We start from the raw sequence: 20376 nt of genomic DNA, 5'->3' as shown, positions 1-20376 counted from the left end.
TATTATTATTATTATTATTAATAACCAAGTCACATGATGTTCTCTTTATGGGTGCAATGCCCCCATTGGAACAGAGTCACAGAGTGACAGACAAATCATCCTGATTTTCTCTGAAGACTCTCATGTTGCCTCTTCGGGGATCACAGAACGCGTCACAGAACTTGAGCAGCATCTGCCAACAGGTGAGGCGTCCTCCGCTTTGAACTCTGAGGCTGAAAGATTTCCCCGCCCACCACCTCCTGTCCACTGGAAACACAATATGGGGTCTTCTCTCGGAGCCACAATGAACGGCCACCTGCCTGATTCATCCCTGAAAGGAGAGAGGAGCAAATGGCCGAATTAGCTAATTTGTTGGGGGAATGTATTGTGGATTGATTTCCACGAGGTCCTGAGGGGTTGGGAGAGGGGATGAGGGGCAGCCTCCACTTAAGTCCTGTGACGTCAGCATCGTAACGTGCAACAGATGTCACAGTCTGGAATAAACTCCCCCATTCTGTTCCTTTAACTGGGTTTGTTTCTTTAGCCCGTGGTCCTAAGATGTGAAAGACAGAATTAAGTTCCTATTTCCAGGAAGTCGAGTCTTTGAACAGCGAAAAAAAAACTGAAATATGCCAGAATTATTTAAGTCACTCTATTAATATGAAGACAAGGTACTGCGCTGTGTGCCATTTGCTAATGGACCCTTTCACTGCCAATGAATCTCAACGTCCCAACTCTGACTCCTTCTCGGTCCTCATTTTATTCTAAAGACGTTCTCTTTTCCTCCTCGCAACTATTATGGCTCAAATATTAAGACGCAAGGGCCTTAAATTATGTAGATCACATTTTAAAATATACGAAAGAAAAAGGAAATGATAAACCTCACTGGTAACTTGGCATGGCTTATACCTTATCTGGGAAGTCTAGTCCATACATTATGTCACCCTCCACTCAAAGTCACTTAAAACCAGAGTAAACAATCAATAGATTCTCAGATCATCATCTGATCTGGACACTTTCTATTTATTTATTTATCAGTTGGAAACATCAGATAAATCCAAAAGATTTCGGGACACATCTTATCTGGCTTCTTCTTTAAAGAAATGATTTGGGATAACTTGAAAGAGCACTTAAACAGTCCTGTTCCAGACGCAACATCGGTATTCCTTATTACGATGTGACCGATAACGGCCCAAGCAATCAGGAAGGCAAAACAAAAAAAAGCGCAGCGTTATCTCATTTTGTTGATGTTTGACCAGCTGCCAGAAGGGAAAGATTTTCTGGAGGTGAACTCCAGCCGACCTCTCCTTCCACCGAGCACATTTATTCCCGGCACCAACAACAAAGCAGGTGAAATGCTCCCGCTTCTCCTCTGCTGCCCGCTTCTCGCTGCCTCCACAACATCAAACAACACCTCTCCTTCTCCTCCGAAAATGAAACCCCACTCATTCACCTTGATCGCGTTCTGTTTCGGCCATGCTCAGACCCCACCAAGACCCCCCCCGCCCTTCACATCTTCTCCACGGTTCATTTCAACTTGGGCCTTTCAGCGCTCGGTAATTCTAAAGTGATTTCCAGCTGAAATGGAACGTGCAAATGTGCTGCAGAGTCTCCTTATTCCCACTGGGTTCTACCCGGGGTCCGCTTCATTAGGCTCGGCTCGGTGGAGGCTGCGCGAGATTAAAGTTCAACGTTTTCTGGGCTCCAGGTTTTTGTGGAGCGAGCTCCCTCTAAAATTCTCCTCGCCTCGCATATTGACTTTTCTATTTCGTTATGCAATTTACGCTAGCTGAGATTTAGGTATGCAAAAGAAAGCAAAGAAATGAATGTACATATCGAGGATAACGTGTGAATCCTCGCACACGACAGGAATAGTTCCTAAATAGTGGATATCTGAGTAAAGCCCAGAGTCAGGACTCGGCTCTTCTGTTTTCTTTTTTGGCTTTATCTCGGTTGTTTTTATGGCTTCTAGTTTTATGGCCACGATGGAATAATAAAGTCACAGCTGACAACCTCCCTTTTTTCTTCAGGCAACACAAACACAACATGCCTTTCCTTTGTTATTCCTTTCCATTAACTTCTCATTTTTCAGTCTGAAACGGTTGGAGGGGATTCATTTGCCAAAACCAAAATCAAACCGGAAACTAGATCACCAGAAAAAAAACATGTTTAGCCCTCTGTTTACAACCTTCAGGAAAAAAAATCATCAGTTTCCAGCTGCCTACTGAGACCAATGCCTTGTTGGACTTTCCATATGCTTTTAAAGGGGATAAAAACCAGAAAACTGCAAAGTAGTATCCGTGAATGGAACACCTGGCTGGGCTGTTGCCAAAATCAGCCCTTTGTGACATCACCATATAGCTCACCTTCTGATAAGTAGGACCAAAGGTTGTCCATTCCTCTTCAGAGCTCAGAGACAAAGACAAATCCTTAAAATATGTTGGTAAAGTGAATTTTGCATCACATCCTCTGCAACACAAATGCTGACATCACACCTGCCGTGATACACACACACCACGCATCTACGCTTGGTGACAGCGAGTGTGCTGGTAGTTTGCATTTTTGCCACGCTGAGCACCACTGCTGCACTGTTGCAGCGGCGCAGGGAGATTCAGGTTGCCCTGGGCTGCTATCGTGTGTAGGATATATCGCAACGCATGCACGTGCTCTTGCAGTCATGAGAACATGCGGTTCCAATGCCGCCACAGGAATGGGGCTCCCGGTGGGGGGACTCTGAGAAACAACTCCCGACAAATCGGCCGGTTTCAGTGCCGCACAGAAACGCACAGAACGAGATGAAACTGATTAATGGGGAATTCTCCCCGCTCATGCCGCAGCAGCGGTAGCACACTGCGGCTCTTTGTCTCCTCCGTTTGCCTTCGGCCCCGACTGTGTCAAGGTTAAAAAGGCTGGGTCACGTGACTCACACATGGCCACATGGCCGGCCTTCTCAGGGTCTTCACCGACCCGCACATACCCGACCAGAGGCCTCGACAGGAACTTAAAAGACAAAACTATCAACCTACTTCTGGCAGCTCTACATTTATTTTCCCACATGAAACACGGGCGCACGCGCACGCTCACACACACACTCTTTTACTCATACAACGTTGCGTCTAATGACTCATGTATTGTTTAGAGCTTGTTTGCCAAATGGATGAAGTTTAGCCCTTCAATAAACAATGAAGCTCACAGCCCATCATGGATGAATCTGACAAACCAAACAACAAAGGCGTGGGATTTTGAGTGATGCCATTATCTTTGTTTAAAAAAAAAAACGAGAGGGAAGAAAAAAAAAATCCCCCATTGCTTTGTCATGTCCCAATTAGAGCTCTCCAGTCACAGAGCTGCACAGCCAGCCCCGTGTGGAAGGTAATTTACATATTTCCATAATGGCGATGAGGAGGAGGTAGGGGGGGTCAGGAGTGCGTAGTGCAGCATAAAACACCTCAGATTCCAGCCGTGGCCTGAGCCTGTGAGCTCATCCAATATTGAAACCTTTTGTCTTTGAGTAGAATCAGTGTGTGGCTGGGAAACGAGACGAAGTGGGGCAGAAAACAGCGTCGTATCTGCTTTTGCTTCCGCCGCCTGTTCGGAGCCCCTCTCATCTCTCCGCCGTCAAGGTTAGTTTTGCGAAACAATACGACGGCTCAGTTTCCGTCTAATTCGGTGGAATTCAGCCGTCTGGGCCGCAGGAGCGCAAAAAAAACCCCAAAAAACCCAGGGCGGATTATTTGATACTGCCGCTCTACACACGCTCATTAGAAGCCCGTCTGTGTGTGCGCGTCTGTGTGCGCAGCAGGAATAACATTGCAGATAATTTATTCAGTCGCCAGCCAGCACTTTGATCTTCACTTTTTACATTTTAATCACTCCCCCATATGCTCGTCCCGCTGCACTGCTGTTCTGGTACTGCAGTTGAACTCCGAACGGACAAGAATCCACCTGGATTCGCTGAAAAGACGATTCTCGAAAAGCACGAGCACGAGGCCGAGCGCTACGCCGGGTGTCAGACACAACATAACAAGGAAAAGGGCCCCCCAGTTCCCAAGACCCGAGATTGAATTATGTATCATAGTTCTGAAAACATTAAGATGGTGACTTCAGGGCAGACCGAGGCCAGAATAACAAAGAAAGCATTCTCTCGGGTGGGGAGAAAACAGCAAAACCAAAAGACAAACCGAAGTCAATATAAACAGGGGAAAATTTGAAAAACTTCAGAAATGGCATTGAGCCCTTTTATACACAGAAAAGGTTTGCAGATCAACAAAACAAAACAAGCTCCTTTTTTTTTTTTTTTAATTCCTTCAAGCGTTCCATCAAACCCGCACCTCCCTGCGATGTGAACACGTCGTAATCAGCGCAGCAGTTTTCCAGGCAGACCGCATTAAAGCTTAACGAGCCAAAACTGCTTCTCAGCTTCAACCTCTGGATTCAGGGAACCCCGCCCCCCCTTCCCTCTCTCCCCCAAACCCTCCCACCCTCCTCCATTTCTCTCATTTTTCAGCTCATTTCTCCCGCAGCTGAAAATGAGATGCCAAGAGCAATCCTCTCCGGATTATTTAAACAGCTACTTCAAAGGGAAGCAATCCTAATCCTACATTATTGATAGTGGGAGGGAGCGGCGGGGAGACGGGACGGGACGGGACGGGAGTAAATGTCATCAGAAGCAGGAGGGATGGTGCCGTAAACACACTCGGATGCTTTAAGGTTTGATTTTTTTCTCTCCCCCCCCCCCCCATCTCTTTACGGCTCACAAAGAGGTGCTTTGAGTTTTAGTGCAACACCCTCTCTGCCGCACACGTTCCCACAACTGTACACACACACACACACACACAAGGGACACACACACACATACAATCAAAGCTCCAATGCTCAGCGGTCTTTTTTTCTGTAAACATATGTGTACCTAATTATGCACATTAATGACTTCCTCCCGTGTAATTATTAGTATTTTCTTTGCTTTCCGAGTCTAAAATTAAACAGCGTTATTTGCTCCGCGCATCCCAAACGTTGTGTGCTGACCCAGATTACAGCATGTGTGCGTGCGTGCATGCTTGCGTCTGTGTTTGTAGTAACAGCGAGTTACGCCGCACGTGTCCCGGAGAACTCAGATGGTTATTTCAGTGGGGCGAGGGGGGCCTGCGGGCAGCTCGCTGTCATGTTGTGTAAATCTGTGCTGTGGGAAAACGGCCCATCCCTGCAGGTTAATGACGAGCTCGCGGCGCATTTTGAGCATCAGTGAGTGTTACGCAACACTCAGCCAGAGCGCCCCGTCGTTGAACGGCCCTCGCCCCCCCCCAACCCCCGCCGTCATCGCAGAAAATTGAGGGCAGAAAACAGCGTCGTATCTGCTTTTGCTTCCGCCGCCTGTTCGGAGCCCCTCTCATCTCTCCGCCGTCAAGGTTAGTTTTGCGAAACAATACGACGGCTCAGTTTCCGTCTAATTCGGTGGAATTCAGCCGTCTGGGCCGCAGGAGCGCAAAAAAAACCCCAAAAAACCCAGGGCGGATTATTTGATACTGCCGCTCTACACACGCTCATTAGAAGCCCGTCTGTGTGTGCGCGTCTGTGTGCGCAGCAGGAATAACATTGCAGATAATTTATTCAGTCGCCAGCCAGCACTTTGATCTTCACTTTTTACATTTTAATCACTCCCCCATATGCTCGTCCCGCTGCACTGCTGTTCTGGTACTGCAGTTGAACTCCGAACGGACAAGAATCCACCTGGATTCGCTGAAAAGACGATTCTCGAAAAGCACGAGCACGAGGCCGAGCGCTACGCCGGGTGTCAGACACAACATAACAAGGAAAAGGGCCCCCCAGTTCCCAAGACCCGAGATTGAATTATGTATCATAGTTCTGAAAACATTAAGATGGTGACTTCAGGGCAGACCGAGGCCAGAATAACAAAGAAAGCATTCTCTCGGGTGGGGAGAAAACAGCAAAACCAAAAGACAAACCGAAGTCAATATAAACAGGGGAAAATTTGAAAAACTTCAGAAATGGCATTGAGCCCTTTTATACACAGAAAAGGTTTGCAGATCAACAAAACAAAACAAGCTCCTTTTTTTTTTTTTTTAATTCCTTCAAGCGTTCCATCAAACCCGCACCTCCCTGCGATGTGAACACGTCGTAATCAGCGCAGCAGTTTTCCAGGCAGACCGCATTAAAGCTTAACGAGCCAAAACTGCTTCTCAGCTTCAACCTCTGGATTCAGGGAACCCCGCCCCCCCTTCCCTCTCTCCCCCAAACCCTCCCACCCTCCTCCATTTCTCTCATTTTTCAGCTCATTTCTCCCGCAGCTGAAAATGAGATGCCAAGAGCAATCCTCTCCGGATTATTTAAACAGCTACTTCAAAGGGAAGCAATCCTAATCCTACATTATTGATAGTGGGAGGGAGCGGCGGGGAGACGGGACGGGACGGGACGGGAGTAAATGTCATCAGAAGCAGGAGGGATGGTGCCGTAAACACACTCGGATGCTTTAAGGTTTGATTTTTTTCTCTCCCCCCCCCCCCCATCTCTTTACGGCTCACAAAGAGGTGCTTTGAGTTTTAGTGCAACACCCTCTCTGCCGCACACGTTCCCACAACTGTACACACACACACACACACACAAGGGACACACACACACATACAATCAAAGCTCCAATGCTCAGCGGTCTTTTTTTCTGTAAACATATGTGTACCTAATTATGCACATTAATGACTTCCTCCCGTGTAATTATTAGTATTTTCTTTGCTTTCCGAGTCTAAAATTAAACAGCGTTATTTGCTCCGCGCATCCCAAACGTTGTGTGCTGACCCAGATTACAGCATGTGTGCGTGCGTGCATGCTTGCGTCTGTGTTTGTAGTAACAGCGAGTTACGCCGCACGTGTCCCGGAGAACTCAGATGGTTATTTCAGTGGGGCGAGGGGGGCCTGCGGGCAGCTCGCTGTCATGTTGTGTAAATCTGTGCTGTGGGAAAACGGCCCATCCCTGCAGGTTAATGACGAGCTCGCGGCGCATTTTGAGCATCAGTGAGTGTTACGCAACACTCAGCCAGAGCGCCCCGTCGTTGAACGGCCCTCGCCCCCCCCCAACCCCCGCCGTCATCGCATTCTGTTCGCCGCCATCAGCGCCGCATGAATAATAACATTTTGTGCCTCAGTGACCTCGGCAAACGCAGATTCTACTGACCTTTACAAAGGTCTGATTCAGGACCGACTGCATTTGGACCTTTACCTCCTGTTTTGTTCAATTTCCTTCACACATCGGCCCTGTTTCCAACTGTTTTTGTTTTTTTTTTTCATCTTTTAAGTCAACAACATGTGACACGTTGACAGCAGCTGACTTATTGCTCAACCCGTGGGATGAGTTTCTAATATCAAAGCAGGTCAAGGACGCAGCCGTAGAGCAGCATCGCTCTTAAATCATCTCTGCACCTCTGCACACATAGCGTGCGCGTGTGTGAAGATCAAGACGCAGCGGTCGGCTCTCCTCCCCTGCTCACTCAGACACCGCATGCAGGAAAACAGAAAAGACGCTTCCCTTATCAAACGCACGTGCTCATAGCGAGCGCAGGGGAAGCAAAGTGAAGGGTCCCGAGGTTAAACTAGCAGCTGTGGAAACACCAGGGTTGGACGAGGTGATGCAAACTGTCGCACGACACCCAGCAGTTGTGCAAACACACATGCGCACACACGCGCACACACACACACACACACATAAACGTGCGTTTATTGCCATAACTCTTGTCACTGAAGGGTCTTAGATCTATGAGTCATAGGCCGCCGCTTTGTTTGTCAGAGTAAAACGGACGTGCAAAGTCATCAGAGGCAAGCAATGGAATGAATCCTGCACGTTAGACCCTGAACTTTGAGCAGACATGAGTCAAAACAACATCCCGTATACTAAGACAGAAAAAGACAAGCATACAATTTGTTTTGGTCTTGTAAAAAAAAAAAAGAAAAACAGCCAGGGAATCAACATGATGAGCAGAAAAAGAGGGATTTTTTTTGTCCAATTAAGTCTCATTGTTTGTTTCTACGGCTCAAAATGAAATCTCGAAATGCGTCATCATTTAGACAATCTGTTTGGAGTACAACATCCTGTTTGTAAATCCTTGGACAAAGAAAGGAGAAAAAAAAATAAGCCAAGTAATAGCAGCTCTACAGCAGCTGGCCGCGTTCTTTGAGCTGGGGAAAGATAATGACGATAAAAGGGAACAAAGATAGCAGAGATAAATGCACGAGGATCCATCAGCGGAATTGTTTGGAGCAAAATGCCCACTGAACCCTGATGTTATGAAGTCGAGTCAATTCGCATCAAATCAGAACCCACTGAAAACCCCCTTTTTGTGTTGAGCAACGCTAAAAGGTTCTCAGAGATGGATTTTAGATGAGGCGGGTGAGTTGATTGGTGGAGGGGTTTGAAAAGATCTCAGAGCAGTTGGTTTTTAGTTTTTAAACAGTAAAAGGTTGCACCTGTAGTCCAGTGTTTCTCCTGGTGTGACCAGACTTGGTGATGAGACGATTCCAATCAGGTGTGTTAAAAGACAGATGCAGGGCCATGGGAGTTACATTTTGGATAAATGTTTAAAAGGACCTGTTTTATTATCCATGTATGGAAATTATTTGAGACATTGTGCCTCACTAAATATTGACCAGTGAGAATTTTACTTACATTTGTTTGATTAAACCAAAGACAAAATCAAACTCCTGCAAAAGCTTATTAAGCAGAGAAAATCCTTTGGTGCTCTCCTTTTGCTCTCCTTTGAATGCAGGAATGTTGTGATAAAACTGCATTGGCTGCGACATCCTTATTGAGTCCCTCTTTGGGCCGTTATTGTTGGCAAACCTTTCTCACGAACAAGCCCCGCCCTTAACGACATCCACTTTCTCCTGAAAGGGTGCTGATTGGGCTTTTCCTGTTCCACTCTCTTTGTCTTTCCCCTTAGCTCCAGCAGTTTAAAAGACACGCTAGTGGCTCAAGCCTGCTGCAGAGGAATTCCTTAAAAGTCGGCGTGGCTCTCCAGGGAACATAAATATCAGCCACCAATTTGACAAGAGAAGCTCCAATCAGTGTCTGAAGCCCGTCAAGTCAGAGGACATTTCACTCAGTGCCCCCCTTATTTGTGAAATAACTCAGAAATGGAGATTCTGTAAATGGCGGAGGGCGGTGGAGGGGGTGAATCCTAGAGATTCGGGCCTTTCGTAACGAAATGTATCTACCCATCCATGTTTTCAATCTGGGGTCTGCACAGGGCACCGGGTTCAGAGCGGCGGTGAGGGACTGAGAGACTACTTCAGGAAGTACACGAGAGCTGGAGAGTCGGGAGAGACGGAGGACAGCAGGTACACTGCACTAATGTGGGCAGACAGGGACAGTCTGGGGAGCGTCTGTTTTTAGAAATTCTCCGTCCGTCCGTCCATCCATCCACCCATCCATCCATCCATCAAACCTATGACTCTCCCCCTCTGCTTTTCTGTACCTTTGCATCTCTCTCTCTCTCCCTCTGCGCCTCTCTCTATTATCTATTGTTTTCTCATCTGCAGGACCATTAAAAAAATGAAGGAAAAAAATAAAAATCAAACTGCTTTTTTTATGAAGAGAAAACAAAGGCTTGTCCGTCCCGGTGGACTTGGATTACTGCAAGCGGACAGAGCAAGGCTGCAGCAATGTTTCGACAGCTCAGGGTCAGCCAGGGTCTCTTTGATACAGAAGAGCATAAAAATATTCCTTTTTTTGCAGGACGAGGCCCTGAGAAATAATTCAAAGTGTGTGTGTGTTGTAGCATCGTTACATAAGAGATTTGCGAGTTCGGAGCTTGTGCAGAAACAAGGATGAGAAGGAAGGAGGGAAAATCTGGAAATATTCAATAAATCAGGGATTATTTTACAGCTGCTGGAATTCCGGCATTTGAGCCGTGTTCTGTGTCAAGAAAAAAAAAAGAGAGAATTTTATCCAGGCATCAAGGACTCCTCCTCTTTGCACTCCTCAGGCGTCCCTCAGTGAACCCCTTAAACAATTTTTCTCCAGCTTGCCCAGGACATGCAGGCTCCTGGCGGCCTCTTGAAACACTGCTCGATTCTATCGTCGCATCTTCCTCGGTGAGCAGGAGGAGCCTGGGACGGCGTGCAGAAACACTTTTATGTTGCTGCCGAGGCCCCTGGGTCTCACCCGGTTCTCTAGCAGAGCCTTGAACGCCACACCATTAAGGCCATCCACAGCTGTGATGAGGAAGGAAGTGAAAGAGGGAAAGTCTCCTTGGTGCAGTAAAGTGGAGAATGAACAGCCACTGGAGAAAGTCTGACCTTCGCTCTGAGTCCACCACCCTGCACGACCAGCGGGAACATGCATGATCGTAGCAGAAACATGAGTCATGAAGTTCCCTGCACACTGTTTGCCTTCACATTTTTCTAACCTTGCTGCAGCAGCAGAGTTGCTCTGGTTTTAACGTCCAGAAGCCCCTTCGGAGCGCACTAAAATGAATTGCTTTAATTCTCTTCTCAAGATCGGGAAGCTGCTCCTCCGAGCTGACCTTAAAAACCAAAGTCCAAACCAAAACCAGAAACAGGAAGTGATATATGAGCTTTCCTGACAGATTAGCATTGATGGAACAGCAGATTTAGTTGAACTGGGTGACTTTTCCACATTGAAGGCGCAACAAAACAACAATAACCAGACTTTGTTTCCCTTCACAAATAATTCAGTGAGTTTATCAGCTTATTTTATTTTAAAATCTAAGTGTATTTAGAAAACAATCCATCTGGCGTGAGAGGGTTAATATTTCTCTGCACGCTCCCAATTATGTATGTTTACACCCGCTGATGTATGACCGTATCACTTTTTGTAATAATTAAAGCTTCCACCGAGAATTAATAGATGATTCCCAGGGCCGAGTGTGACAGCAGCACGTATTAGGTGGCCCAGTAACTCTGTTATCCGTTATCCCGTCAGGTCTTGACAGGGGGTGAGGCAGCAGCGGGTGGAGAACAACTGCTGCAATGCAGATCCTGCAGGAATGCGCTGAGGCGGAGGTGAGGGCAACGCCACGATTCACAAAAACTCTGGGTGCACAGACGCACGGAGTCATTAAGTGTTTCCCTGCAGCCAGAACACCTGGTGACACCGCGTCTGTTAATCAATCGGCGGAGAAGAACACGCTCAGAATACGTCGCTGTGCTGCAGCTGTGCAGCTATGTGTGCTTTTTGTCCCGTTTTGTGTGTGTGTGTGTGTGTGTGTGTGTGTGTGTGTGTGTGTGTGTGTGTGTGTGTTGTGCATGTGTGTGCGCGCCCAAGACTAACTGGGTCAAACCGCTCTGTTGCCTTTCAGATAGTCCACCAGGAGATAAAGAGGCAGAGATGAGCTTTAATCCAGGATTGCAGACGGATCCTCTAACTCAGTTAAACACACACACACACACACACACACACACACACACACACACACACACACACGTTAAACCTCCTAACCAAACACCTTAACTGTAAAACTAACTCCAATCCTATCAGCACTCCATCCTCAACCTTCTCATTCAGTGATACACAATTAATGTACAATTTTACACGCACATGAACAGTTCACACTTTATTTTTACACTTGCTGAACTTTTCACTAATTTGCACCATTTTGAGCAGGTAAAGGTTGTGTTTGATGATAAAAAAAAATAAATAAAAAAAAACAGCATGTGGAAAACCAATCATCTGAATGCATGAGTTTTGTTTTGTTCTTCTTGCCTGCAAAGTTTGGGACAACATTCCAGTATTTATGCTGTTTTAACAAATCATATTTATCCTAAATTAAACTGCCCAATTTAATTTATTCCAGATCAGTTCTTACAGTATGATTTTATGTGTAAATTCCCAAGATGGAAATATAGAATTGTGTTAATGTAAACACCCACTCATTTGACGTAAGAACACTACGATTAATATGACTAACATTCTTGTCTGACTTTTAATTATTTTAAGTGTTTGCTTTGGCCTTCCTTATGATCATTTCACAGGAGTTCATATTCCGCAGTGCAGTGCAATGCAGTTCACCACTAGGAGGCAGCCAAGATTCTTTGGCGTTCCTTTAAGTCTCTAAGTCAATGTTGTCAGATTTGTCCACTTAAAATAACCTGCAAATGGAAGCAAATGGTGCAACATGTGCTTCCAATACAAAATGAATGAGCGGCGGCGGAGAAATGATGCAAGTCAGCAGAAATGACAAACACACACTTGCATCCACACACACTCTCGTTCTGAGTGTCTAACGTCTGCACTCTCTATCCAGCCCAAACACGAGTGACAGTGAAACACAGACGAGTGTTCCCGTCGTTGAAGCCTGAAATTGGCTTTCCTTCCTGCTGTTGATTGAGTTTCACACTCAGCGAAACAGGAGCGGCGACCCCGCGACAGAATCTCTCAACGAGCGTGCGCGCGCGTGTGCACGTGCCAAGCCACATCCATTTGTGCTACAACGCTCGCTCCATTTGGAAAGAGATCTGATATCTGCTCGCTAGATTGGATTGATGCACGGAGGCTGTGAGCTGTTCAACAAGACGGGACGTGTTCCCGGCCAGTTAACCGGCAGCCACTGATTTAACTCCTTCCTCCTGCTGGGCAGGATGGGACTGGGCTGTGATGACTCAGTGCACCAGGTTGAACTTTTCATAATGAATCGCCCACAACGCTGCTCACTAAGGATTTATTATTATTATTATTATTATTATTATTATTATTATTATTATTATTGTTATTATTCGTAGTAGTAGTAGTATTTAGTAATTTGATTTTTGGCTCACCCGACTGGGTCCGAACTATTATTACAGGAGTGACTATTTAGGCCTTAATTAGCATTTAGCTCCCACCGGAGACGTCTCATATTGACTACAGCGATGCCCTTGTGATAATCTATCACACTCCTATTGAGCTATTATGCATACATACAGAAAATAATATTGTTACGGTTTATGAAAGAAGAAACCTGGCAACCGGAACGGCAAGCAGACACTCGAGCCGACAGAGGCCTGAAGCTTCATTCATGCAGAGTGTTTCCTCTGACAATCCCACAGCAGGCAAAGTGCGTTGACTCTACAACCTGCCGGAACACACAGACTTTTTTTGTTCGCTGTCTTTAGCTCGGCTTGAGCCTGCGTGACTCCGCAATGTGTCACCCTCGGCTGTTGTCAAACCGCCGCCACTGCCTCATTAGCGAGGGGACACGGCGCCTTGTCTTTGTGGAACGCAAACACGGTTTTGCTCTCCGGCTCTTCCATTAAGGTCTCACCCTCCCGCCTCGGAATCTGCTGCAGGGCGCTGAGATGAAGCTGAAACGCTCCCCTGGGTTTACTGTCATCAAGCAAATAGATTCCCTTTGGTACGTCGATTAAAAAGTCAGAAGAGCGAAATGAATCGCACACGTAGCATGAGACCGGAAATGAGGTGCTAGGCCTGATTTGGCCGTCAGAGCTTGAGTAGGATTTTAAAAAGTATAGATTAAAAGTACGAATTGAATGTTTCATTTTGTTTTCTGTACCGCAAAAATATCACCCAACTAAAGAAACTTCACACTAATGTTATGTCATATCTAGTAAAACTCTTTAAAACAAAAAACAAAAAACAAAAAATGATTTAGTATTCCCTTTACAAATTAAAATTTGAGGACAATAATATGCTAAAAAATATTTAGAAGATTTGCATTACGATGAAAGCCAGTGGCTACACTAGAGGACAATGGACTGAGGAAATATGAGTGGCTTTAAGTAGACTGGCACTGACCTCCAGTGGTGAATGGAAGTAATAGACAACGGAAGCATTAAAGTCACAAGGTGGCGCCATATGTGTGGCTGAGACGTGGCAGCCTGTATAAGATCATGGTCCAAACAGGTGGCAGGTGTATCGCCGTGGGCAAAATGAAATTAAAATGAAACAAATAAAAATTATAATCAACAAAAAACAGAGTTCACATGATGATGACTATGAGCTAAAGCATTAGCATGTGTCCCAATTCCTCTCCGGCTTGCTTGAATTCTTGTATTATTCTTTTTCTGTCTGGCTGTCAAGATTTTAAAAATGCCGAAGAGTGTTTACACACAGTCAGTCCTGTTAAAGAGGGCAAAGATCAAATATCAGACACCGTGTCTGTGTTTTTCCAACACATTTGTCACAAGACGTGTTGACGAATCTCCACTAATCTTCATATGTACACACAGCAGGTGAACAGCTGACTTGTTGAGCCAAAGTTACCCAACAGGTACGATGGTGAAGTTAGACGTGGGAGGTTTGCAGGTTTCAGTCTGGGCTGCTTTCACAACACTTATCAGAGAGAAAGTGAAGTATCAGGAGGACTTGCGACACTCAGGTGTGTGCAAGTTTTTTTCTTACTTGTCAAAGTGAGCCAACTGAGAGGTGATGTGTCACAGATATGTCACCAGAACACTCAATAAAAGCTCTGAAATTCAGATTCAGCTCATTCACAATATGTGTTATGCAGTGTTATTTATATTATTATTATTCTAAAAACCACAGGGAAAACTTTACAGAATCCCCTGAAAACAGCATCTTTAGGGGTGAAAACTTAGCGACGCAGCAGTCTCAAAGGGTGAGACAAAAACCTATATATAAGTACAGCTAACGCTGTACTCTGTGTGGAGCAAACCAGAGAAATAAAGGATGGACTTTTGTCTTTTCTGTGGACTAGCAAGACAGTCTTATGTTAACATGTCTTAATGTTCAGCCTATAAAGTGGTCACGTCATGTTAAATGACAACAAGCCTTTTTCAATTTCCTGCCATCAGCTCCAATTGTTGCTGCGCTTGAAGTCCTCTGACTGTATGTAGAGGCCGGCCCACCTCCCTCTGACAGCTGAGTGTGGAGTCTGAGGAATCCCTGACAGACAGACAGACAGACAGTCGGTCTGGGTTGGGCAGAGGAAGCAGATAAAGAGACGATTGATTTGTAGCCTGTGAGTGTGTTGTGTGTGTGTGTGTGTCGTGTATGTGACAGCAGAGGCGCGTGGCTCTCCTGGCTTCAAACCGGTCTGGGCGAAGGCAGAGGCACCGCCTGTTTGCGTGAAGCGGCAACACTGTGTGTTTGTTTTAGAGGAAGAGAAGTGCGAAGTGACACGCGTCCCTTTGTCACTTTTTATATGACGGCTTCCCCATAATGGTGACGTCCAGTACAGTGGAAACAATTTGGGGCCTGTTGATACCGACTGCGGCTGGTTCTATGCTGGCCGCAGCGACGTGTGAAAGACTTCAGTGTTTCCACCAATGTTACAGTGTGAGGAGAGAAAGCACTTGGTTTTCTGGCTGTGTTTTTGGGGGGGAGGCCTCAAAACCCACAGTGACGGACTTTAAGTCGACTCTTTGTCAGGCTCATCAGTATTAGCTGTACTTAAGTGAGGCTCTAAATCCTCTTTACGCATCCACAGTCGAAAATTAATGCTTAAATATCCTGGGTCTAAGTGGCAGCGGCGGTTCAGGAAACAGATGCAGCACGTCAGCAGAAGAAAGTCAGCTCCCCTTGAAATATATAAACACTGTAACTTGGGTGTAAATAAATAAGTGTTACACCATTAATCCAAGCATTGTAATGGGGGGTGGGGGGATCATCCTAATGAACCAGTCAAATTGCTTTCTCTCTACGTTTTAATTTATTTAGCTGGTTATTTTTTCCAACAGCACTACAAACATAGACATGGATTTTCACTGCTGTGGTTTCATCGACCTTCCCTACTGAGAGACATAAAAGCCCCGCGGTCTTAATGAGAGTGTGAAACAAGGCATAAACAAGACACAGAGTAGCAGACATGATCAAGTAGCGGAGGAAAGGAGACTAGATGAGGGAGCCTGCCGCTGTTATTGCTTTCACTTTTACACCCTCACTTTCCACTGTGTCTCACTGAAGGTTACTTTCATTTGATTGACGTGTGCAAACTGAAGTCTATTTTTTATTATTATTTTTTTTTTACCTTTTTCTTCTTTTAGAGCGTACCTGTCACAAAGAGCCCTTTCATCTGCCTCTCTCCGGATAATATTTATTTACAGCTCAGATTCACGAGAAAGAAGGAAATGAAAGACAAAAAAGAAAAGGGAAAAAAAAAAACTCCAGAGCTTTCTGGGATGATCTTGGCTCTCAAATCTAGTCCAGGAATAGATGCGTTGGTTTAATCTGAGATAGAGTCACCCCAGAGGTTACAGAGATGAGATGCAGTGTTTTAAAAATAGAGGCGAGGCTGATAAGGGGCCACTGTGTGAGGATTGTGTTTCGTGTTCGCAGGCGAAAAGAGTTGCCGCAACTCATCAGTGAGAGCAGGAAAGGCTTGCCAGATCGAGCTGATGCGGGAAAAGGGTGAATGACTCACACGGATTTGCCGTCCATTTCTTGCAAACACACACACAACAACACTGTTTTGAGATCTCTAGAAAAACAGCATCTTTAGCCCTCTGTTTGCAGCTACCAGGGAAAATATCAAGTTGAAGCTTCCTGTTCCAATTGATTTACCACTTTGTTGGAGCTTCCAAATAACAAGAGGCGGCTGGGAAAAGTCGCATAAGGTGAAACCAAGACTTAACTGGGAAAGGTGTCAGTGCCCTTTGTGACATCACAGACAGCAAATTTCCAGATGTCTTTTAGAAATGTAAAAAACGTAAAAGGATTTCAGGGGAGTTGAGCCTGCAAACACATTGCAAACAGGAATATATTGTAATGGAAGCCTCTTTGTTTATCTCTGCCCACCTTGGTGGTGGCCATTATATTGTGGGAAATGCATTTTAATCGCGATGTATCATAATGTGAACTGTTTCACTTCACTTTGTTTGTTTGAAAACAAACAAGTCACTTAGTAGTAATAAAAAAAATAGCTGATGCTTGTGCTGGAGGACAGTGTCAGGACTCATAAATCCTAATAGCTCATTCTAGATTAGAGGGCCATAAACTTATTTGCTGTTCAAACACATTATGCATTAGTCCGAACCCTGCAGTGAAACTAGAAATCGCTCTGATTTTTCTTCTAAGGGCAAAAAAATAATACTAATAATCATGGACAAAACCAGCTCAGCATGACCAGAGCTGATACAGCAGCCTCGGGTTCTCCAATGAAATGCTAATATGTCATAAAATGTATTTGTAAAAGTATTCAACCGGAGCAGGATGAACGAGCTCTTCGGGTCGACCCTGATTAACCACTGTGTGGTTGGCACAGTGGCGGTGGTTTCCTGATCACATCAGGCTGCACACACCGCAGGCCGCTGCATCCAAAACAAGCTGCTCTGCGGCTGCGTCTGTCCCCGCGTGAAGGACACAAGCGTCCGCTGGTGAAACACTAAATGAGAATTATTAGCTGAAAACCATCAGGAGGAAGTTAAGGAAAGACATTAGGTCGATGGAAAAAAGCTGTTATGTATCGACTGTGAACCTGCAGAGGCTCCAATTACAAGCTGAGCTGCTGCCCTGCAATTAAAATGAAAACTTCCATCAGCTGGGCCAACATTTTGTGATGCAATGCTACGTGCGAAGTGTGTGGGTTTTACCAACAACACTCACTCTGGTCTTCATACACGGTGTACCAGGCCGTGCTGGCTTGCCTCTCACACACCCTCAGGCTGCGCTCCAGGAAGTCCAGCAACAATTCAAACGCCTCCACCAATCCACACACAAAATGGTTTTGGGTTGTTGTTTTTTTTTGTTCCACCCGTTGTCGTCAAGTCTCACGTGGCAACCTGTAAAACTTGAGCAATGACGGGGTGAAGAAAAGTTTGCATGACAAAAGTTTTTTTTTTTTCTTTTATTTGGAATGGAGACTGAAATGTAAAGGAACAAAAAGTAGGTTAAAAAAAAGAATTCAATTTGCTTTGTGCCTGAGCATGGTGTAACATGCACAACCAGAAAGTGAAGATTACAAGAGGAGGTGGTAAATATTGAATTCTGTAGTGCTGGTGCAGCCTCTGCATGCTTTTGGCTACCTGTTTTTTAATTGTTGAATACAGTTTTGTGCAAATTGTGCCCACTGTGTCAGAATTTTGTCTCAAAAAGTGGCACCCGAGACACAATGTTCGAAATTAATAAATAAATAGAGCATTTCAAAAAAGAAAAAAAAAAATCTTTTGTTTGCACAAAAACAAGCTCGCAAAGCAATTAAAAACAAAACAAAAAACAACAACCTTGGCACTTTTCATTCACATCAACATTAGTTTCCTTGTTACATGGACTCCGAAGACACAAAGATTCATGCAGCAAACGTTACACAGAGGTCATTACAGGTCAAGTTTGGTCCGAGGACACTGCCTCAAACGGAGGCGACGACAAATCTCTTACACACAAAGAGTCTCTCTGTGCTGCGGGGAGGGAGGTGAGGGGGGGGGGGGGGGGGTGCTGCAGCAGCAGCAGCAGCAGCAGACAACAATTTTCATTCCAGCTGCAGTGAAGCATCACTGCAGGTTCCACAAGTCCAACGCCGCAGCCCTCACCCAGCCGAGGCGGGGGAGAGCAGGCGGGGGAGCGAGGCTCTCTGCTTAACTAACGATGGCCAATTTCATTCCGCCGCTCATTAAAAGGACATCTTCTGCAGCCGTCAGTCGTGCCATCTGACGCCGGCCGGGTATCAAATTAAGAGGGAGCTCGATCGGAACCCGCTCGCGTCAAACCTGTGCGAAGGAGAAGGAGAAAGAGGAGAAGTGTTCAGCAATGCGGCGCCAGTCGGCCGCGGCCTCGCTTCACAGCACCAGACCGGAGGGCTTTTATTTCCAACCATCCCCCGTCAGAGCCCCAAGGCGTTTGACAATTAGCAACACTCTTTTTGTTTTGTTTTTTTATGCAACAGTGGGAGGAAACTTCACAAATTGAAGAAAAAAAAATGTTTTGTAAGTGTTTTGAAAGGAGGTCAGAGGGCTTTAATGAAGGTTGGAATGTGTGCAGTGAGCTCCTCTCGCTCCCCTTTCATGTCTTTGATCACTGCCATGACGCGGGGAGATCCTTCTGTCAAGCCACCACCCGCCCAAATTTACACATTACAGGCCTGCTGGAATCAATTTGACCATTTTAGTCGTGAGCCGGTCGATTATTTATGTATGAGCGGAAGGCGTACCCGCATAGGGTCCGTTTTGACGTGAGGAGGACGGGAAGTTAATTGGGACCCAGAAAGTTTTTCATGTTACTGTGAATCTTGTGGGAAATCTCGTCTTCCCCTCTTCTGTTGTAAGGTCAGACTGAACGTGTTTCATTAACGCTGGCTGCGCTACAGCGCCAGGTCAGCATTATTTAAAGGAAAGATAATTACAGTTGGCAGTCTGGATGGATAATGTTTTCATTTAAAAAGTTTTGATTTAATAAAATATAACAAGTAAACAGTCATAAATGAAATACTTAAAGCATGACGCACCATCATCCACCTCATTTCTTAGAATATATTTGCAGCAAGTAAAGAGAAAGGTTACAATATTTCTCTTCATTTTTTTTCACTTATTTATCTGAAGCCTTGACCTCACAAAATATAATCCACTTATCGCTCAGTAAGAACTACAATCTCAGCAGTTCATTGTTGAAAGGCACAAAGTGGAGCACACTTGAAAATTGGAGGACGCGTCATATTTTTTGCGGTTATTGCTTGTCATTTTTCTCCTGCTTTTGCTTTTCCTCTTAACTTCATGAGGCTTCAGTTCTGCCCTACTTCCTTGTGCTTGATAACTGTTCTTATTTAACATGTGGTTGATAAGTAATTTAATGTTATTTATGAGGAAGACTTATGTGGCCAGCTCACAAGGGTGGACAAATTTATAGTGACAGTGAAAAATTTCAAACGCTCGTGCTCTGAATATTTTCCATTTTTGTACACGGGGAGAAAGGAGAAACGGGAGTCATGCTGTTTCACTTAAGAGAAAGTTGATTGGGGCTGCAGCTTTTTTTTTTTAGTTGGGCATTTGGCTCAACTGAGAGCCAATTTTTTCTTTTTTTCCCTTACAAATTACAAACAACGTGGTGTTGGATTTGTGGGTTGTTTGCATCAAAATGTTCTTGAACTCAGTTAACCTCAACCTGACATGAAGGTGTCAGTCATGCATGCATTCAGATTTAAAACACTGGCAAGGCAAGCATGCACTTTATTTCAATCATCTGGTCCTAAAGTGCTTGTTTGGCTGGGAGCCTGCACAGGAGACGCGTTGACGAGATACAGAAATGTTTTCTTTTTTACCTGGATTTCTTTTGCCGATGGCCGCGCTCCCCCACCTCAGTCTGTCAGGCTGCGTTACTCTCACGCGGGGCGTCTGCTGTCACTTGGCGGCTGATTCAGCTTCACCTGCGACACGCTGTGTTTTTCTTCTAATCCACTTGAATCAAACAAGGTCCAGTGGACACGGTGGCAGGCTCGCCTGCAGCAGCTCATCACACTGACAAACCAGTTGAGTCGGTGAAACAAAGTTCCT

Source organism: Nelusetta ayraudi, unplaced genomic scaffold (genome assembly GCF_046127955.1).
Source record: "Nelusetta ayraudi isolate G7.1 ecotype Tasmania unplaced genomic scaffold, CSIRO-AGI_Nayr_v1 ptg000008l, whole genome shotgun sequence".
Classification (NCBI taxonomy): Eukaryota; Metazoa; Chordata; class Actinopteri; order Tetraodontiformes; family Monacanthidae; genus Nelusetta; species Nelusetta ayraudi.
Note: the sequence above shows the minus strand (reverse complement) of the source record.